Raw genomic sequence first — 6202 nt, 5'->3', positions numbered from 1 at the left:
CCCCTAATTTTTTTTTTCCAAAAACAAAAAGAAATCTGTTTTTTTCAAAAAAAAAAATTACCTCCTCCCCCGGGCACCCCACTCCCCGGGGTGCCCCCTTCCACCAACCTACCCCTAATTTTTTTTTGTTTTCCAAAAACAAAAAATACTGTTTTTCAATTAAGTTTGAAAATTAATTGAATGTTTGAAATTTAATATTAATTTTTTTTATTTTTTAACACAATTAAGAATTTTGAGTGGAAGTGAAAATTAAGGGGCCGTTTGGTTACTAGATAAGGGCAAAGTTAATACATGAATAACTTTGTTATTCATGTATTAATTTTGTACCATGTTTGTTTGTAAATAGAATCAAAATTATTATGTATAAATTTTATACAATGTTTGGTTGGTGTGTCTCCAATGTTGTATAAAAGTTATACATGTATTGATTTTATGTGGTGTTTGGTTGTATTTTTGTAATGCCACATAGCTAATACTTACATAACTTATGAAGAAATCTATGTATAATTTTATGCAGGGTAGAAGGTGGAATAAGTTATGAGGGTATTAGTTATACATGGATTAAAATAATAAAATTACATATTTACCCTTAATTTGTTTTCTTACTTATTTTGTTTGTAAATAATAATGTATATTAATTTACAAAATTAAGGAGTTATATCTTTTATTTTTTTAAAAAAGAACTTAATCTATTTCTGTAACTTGTAGTTACGTTATTTACCCCCCACCCCCCACACACACACAACCACCCAAAAAAAACCCAGAACGAACCCCTAGGGTGTTTTTGAGTTTCGTCGTTTTTACACCCCCACCCCACCCCATCCCCGAGGGACTGTTGCATTTTATTTATTTTGGATACTGCTTGTTTATAAGCATGGATTTTATAATTTTCGATTTAAAAAGAAAGTATATTAATTTACAATAAATTAAATAATCAATAAGTTATATTTTATGTAATATAATTTCTACATAACTAAATCCTACATAAATAATATCTATGAAACTAATATTTGTATAATTAATACCTACATAACTAATACTTGCATAACTAAACCCTGCATAACTAATACCTGCATAACTAAACCCTGCATAACTAAACCCTCCATAACTAATACCTGCATAACTAAACCCTGCATAACTCTAACCAGTAGCCAAACGGCTCCTAAGTGACCTATTATGGGTCAGATACTCATATTTTACCCATTTTGACCATATTTGTAGAGACTTTTAAAATAGCTTGAAGCTCATATTTACCCAATTTAAATATGAGTGATCCAAGCTATTAAATATGGATAAAATGGAATCATTTCATTAATATGAGCTGAAATTGCCACCCCTACTAGCAGCACCTAGATTATCAAATTTGATTTTCAAATGCTTTGATTCTTTTCTCATAATTGTTTTCTATTTAAATTCCAAGGTCGCCTTCGTTGTAATTACTTGCTTCCTGCCTCTAATGTTTTTCATGTTCCTTGATAATAAACTGTTCTACGACTCATCGGTTCTCATTTCCTAGTCTGATTTGGGAGCTCCATAGTGTCTTCACTTTCCTGTTGTGATTTTTATTTATCCCCATTTTCTGTGATATCAAAAGGATTCAGACTACTTGATATCCTGCACACTAGAGTCATAGACAATGGACAAATATGGAAATCATGCACATAAAAAGGATAGGATCGATTCAATGTCTGATAGAAAAGATATACCTTGCTTATATTTCATTTCTTTAACAAGTTTAGTAATGAGCATAACAGTCCTAATATAATGTTCCGATGGAGAGAAGAACCTATGATTAGCTTTTCAGGAAATTTCCAATTTCAATGAAATCCTTCAATATCTTATTTTACTTTGTTTAACTCCTTGTATTCCTCTATCCATATAATACATTGAACGCACATAAATGGCTAGTATAACAGTGTTTCTCTTATTCGTATTGATTGCTACTCTAGGGGGAATGTTTTTATGCAATGCTAATGATTTGTATCCCAATATAATGTTCCGATGGAGAGAAGAACCTATGATTAGCTTTTCAAGAAATTTCCAATTTCAACGAAATCCTTCAATATCTTATTTTACTTTGTTTAACTCCCTGTATTCCTCTATCCATATAATACATTGAACGCACATAAATGGCTAGTATAACAATGTTTCTCTTATTCGTATTAACTGCTACTCTAGGAGGAATGTTTTTATGCAGTGCTAATGATTTGTATCCCCATAATGTTTCAGTTCATGCTCCTACCTATTATCTGGATATACCAAGAAGGATGTACGATCAAATGAGGCTACTATTAATATTTACTCATGGGTGGGGCAAACTCTTTTATTCAGCTTCGTCTATATCTTCACATTATTTATATAATCTTGAAGCGCACCTTTCTTTTGTGTTTGTTGTAGTTCGCTCTTACTAAGCTTCTTTCCCTGAGCTAACCTCCTTTACCACGTAAGATCATGTAAGTGTGCGGTTACGCTTTTGATGCTTCACCATAGAATAGATCAATATAATCCAATTTCTGTTCTTTTTTGGTGCACGCGTGTTTATGGAAGGGACAACAATTTACATTTATGTTTATTCTCATTCCCTAATTTAATTATTGCAGACCTCAAGTTAATGAATTCCTAGAGTGTAGTCAGAGATTCTGGGTTTGAGTCCTCATTGCCATCGATACAAATTATTTCTATGTGTTTGGTCTTGTAATAATAATAATGATCATTAGAGTTATTAAATTGATGAGTTTTGTGTCATGACCCGCCACTTCATCATACCACTTAGGCATGGAGTCTAAGTCCGTGACACTTGTCTCTACCATTTACGTTTTTAAATGTGATTCATATAAATACCAACCTTATAACTTAACCCTTAATGTTATCTGCTGTGTATTTTTGAAGAATGATTTCTGCTTGTATTGATTCATGTACTCTTTGTGTGAAGAGCTTGATATGGATTCACCAAAGAACTCTGAGGCTGGAAATAGCAGTAGCCTGGTGCCACCCCAGGAGGCATGCGACCGAATCGCCCAAGTGGTACATGAGGAAATGCAGAAAATGGAATTGGTGGCTGATGAAAAGATGAGAATGCTAAAGAAAGCTTGTATAGCTCTCGAGGTTTGTGACAATGAACTAGAGGAAAAAGCTAAGGAAGTTGCACAACTGAAACTGGAGAGGCAGCAGAAAAGGCAACAGTTAGATGAACTAGACAGCATTGTTAGGCTTAAACAAGCCGAGGCGGATATGTTCCAGCTTAAGGCTGATGAAGCAAGACGAGAAGCTGACAGGTTGCAGATGATTGCTTTTTCAAAGTTGGAGGAATCTGAAGACGACTACGCTAACAGATACCTACAACAACGTCTTAATGAGGCTGAAGCTGAGAAGCAATACCTTGTCGAGAAGATGAAACTTCAAGATCATGGTTCGCGTCCATATCAAAGCGATGACAATTGAACCGGGGAACCCTCACAAGCACTCTTGTCTAAAATACAAGAGATCCTTACGTGTGTATAAGACTATTTTGGATTCACCCCGAGTAATGCCCCAGTCGGGAGAAATTGCTCCCAAGCTCAAACTCGAAACCTCTGGGTAAGTGAGGAGCAGCTCCATCCATTTCATCACATCCTTCGGTAGTCCTTCTAGTTATCCTTTCTTTATTCCCTTAGTTCCTAGTTAACTATTGTTCTTCATTCTATTAGTACTAGATGAGATAAAGCTCTTGCAGCTTTTGCCTTTCAAATAGGTTGTATTTTTGAAATTGAAGTAATGCGATAATATAAATTTATGTCTCATAAAAATAATAATTTATGAAAGATATAATTAAAGATGAATACTAAATAGGAGAAAAAGTGCAAATGACCATGTTACTGTGAATCAATTTTTTGCTATAAAATAATTTATGGAAACATTAAGAGTACTTTTAGTCATTGATAAGTTTTAATTTTAGTTATTATAATTTAAATTAGATATATCTAATCTTCAACTAATTATAATTTTAGTTAAATGCATATAGTCTTCAACTAATAATATGTATTTTTTTTCTCTTCGACAGTATTGTTGGGATATATACTATTAACCACGTTTAGCTATAGTATTTATTATAGAATAATTATTTATTTATTTTTATAGATTATATATTCGTTTATGGTGCTTGTTTACTTATATAGTAGATGATTTAGTGTATAGAGTTTAAGCTTATACACAGAGGATTAAATCATCGGTTCTTATAAGTATAAAGTTTTTTTTGTTCACAATCTAAGATGGAAATTGGACATGCCATCGGGACGATTGTAGCACAAGATTATATGTAGTTTATCTTGATTATGGGAATGATATAGTTTCAACTTCTTGTGATAGTGCATTTTGTATGTATTGAACGGGACCGAGTAGAGATAGTTGCTTTAGACTGACTGACAAAAGCATATTCTCTAAACTATTAAATGTACTTATATTCTTAATCCTGATATAACTATTATGATATGTATATGTTAATCATCGTTTTGATTTATTAAACGGTGAGATTCTAAGATGGGTCAATATTCCTGGTAGATTGGATAATGATAATATATATTGGTGAAATAATAAGTTAGTTGATGGAATCCATGTCTCGGTATAGAGATTGATGATATGCCTTTTTGAGAAGCTTAAAAGTTTTCATCGTGTCAAACCTTGCAAGTGGATTTAAGAATCCGACACATGAAATAAGTTAGGCAATGCTCTAATGGAAATTGATCATTGCATTAAGTTCGTCAGTAATTTAATTTATTGATTAGTATCTGTAATCTTAACATGGGGAATTTCGAAATATAAATAGAGGAGTGCAATTACGAATTTCTAGTGGAATGATTTGTAATTTATTATTGTAAGAATAATTCAAATTAATTATTTGGAATTATTTTCATAATAAGAAGCCTCGGTAATTAATTATGTGGTCCGTACCGTGCCCATATTTATCTAGAACTCAGAATTTATTGTAAAGGGAAAAAGGAGAAGTATGTGTCTTTCTCTATTCTAAGGAAAGGGAGAAGTCTGTATCTTTCTATGTTCTAAGGCAAGGGAGAAATATATCACTTTTTCTATTCTAAGAAAAGGAGGAAGGACATGACTTTTTTCTTTTCTAAGGAAAGGGAGATGTACATGTCTTTCTATTCTAAGGAAAGACATGGTATTCCTTTTACTTGGACTAAGAAGAAATCTCTATAAATAGGGATTCTTCTAATCTTGGAAAAATAATTTTTTCCATAAAATACTTGTCCACCGAAGTATTGAGAGGGTTCAGAAGTGAACTTGGGATCACTGTAGAAGACCGTAGAACTGTGGTCTAGTTTGTGGACTAGCTTATGAATTTGCTTGAAGTTTCTAACTTGTGGATTCACTTGAAGGTATCGGCTCACGCTTCAAGAGGTAATTCTGAAATTAAATTCAGAAAGTTTATATGCCCTAACATGATTGTACTTGTTCTAGTATAAACAATGTGTTGTCTATTATTCATGTAAGTTGTATGATTTTGGTATGCTTCCGCTGTGCATATAGTTTTTCCAACAATTGCTATCAGAGCCATACTTATATCTTTATAGATAACATAAAATATATGTATGTGCAATTGTATGGTTGGTAAATATATTTTTATCGCGAAAAAAAAATGAATCAGATGAAACTTTAAGGATTTTGATTCGTTGACTAAAGTACATACGCTCTTAAATTTTGAGATGATCAAGAGGGCAAAATGTGTTGGCAACAATTTTTCACTTTCACGTGGGAATGGATAGTAAACATTTGTCCTAATGATTATTTTAAGTCCTTTATTTTTTAAATTAATGGAACCCAAATTGAAAACTTTTCATCAGTTAAAAGAAAAGTTAAAGTTCAATGGATTTGTTTTATTTAATAAATGAAAGTACGAACTTTTGCACGTGTGATTGATTTTTTTTTTGGCGGCCAGTTGCAATTTTTTTTGGTTTGTTTCTTATTAATCCATCAAATTTGCAAAGCTTGATAAGAAAGGGAATCATAGAGGTTGTTGATGAATAAATTATCATTTAACTGATTGTGAAGTTTTTTTTTCAACTTTATAAATTTTGTTCTTGACTAATTGTGTAATGACCCTCCAGGTCATTTTTAAATTAAAGAATTCATTTCATCGTTTAGAGCGTTCCTATAGCGACCCCAAGTCATTTATGACTTGCGGGCACTGACTGTTCGGTCGCCTAGTCGT

At 32.4% G+C, this 6202-nt stretch overlaps 1 protein-coding gene and 1 pseudogene across 2 annotated transcripts in view; both read left to right on the top strand.

Moving 5' to 3' along the window:
• Nucleotides 1-6202, top strand: part of LOC125867885 (acetyl-CoA acetyltransferase, cytosolic 1) — a 934067-nt gene that overhangs the window by 890345 nt on the left and 37520 nt on the right. The gene's annotated exons all lie outside the window — the stretch shown is intronic.
• On the top strand, nucleotides 2914-3501 carry LOC125868471 (protein OBERON 2-like; annotated as a pseudogene).

This window comes from Solanum stenotomum, chromosome 6 (genome assembly GCF_019186545.1).
Source record: "Solanum stenotomum isolate F172 chromosome 6, ASM1918654v1, whole genome shotgun sequence".
Classification (NCBI taxonomy): domain Eukaryota; kingdom Viridiplantae; phylum Streptophyta; class Magnoliopsida; order Solanales; family Solanaceae; genus Solanum; species Solanum stenotomum.
Note: the sequence above shows the minus strand (reverse complement) of the source record. Positions and strands in the feature narration are given on the sequence as shown.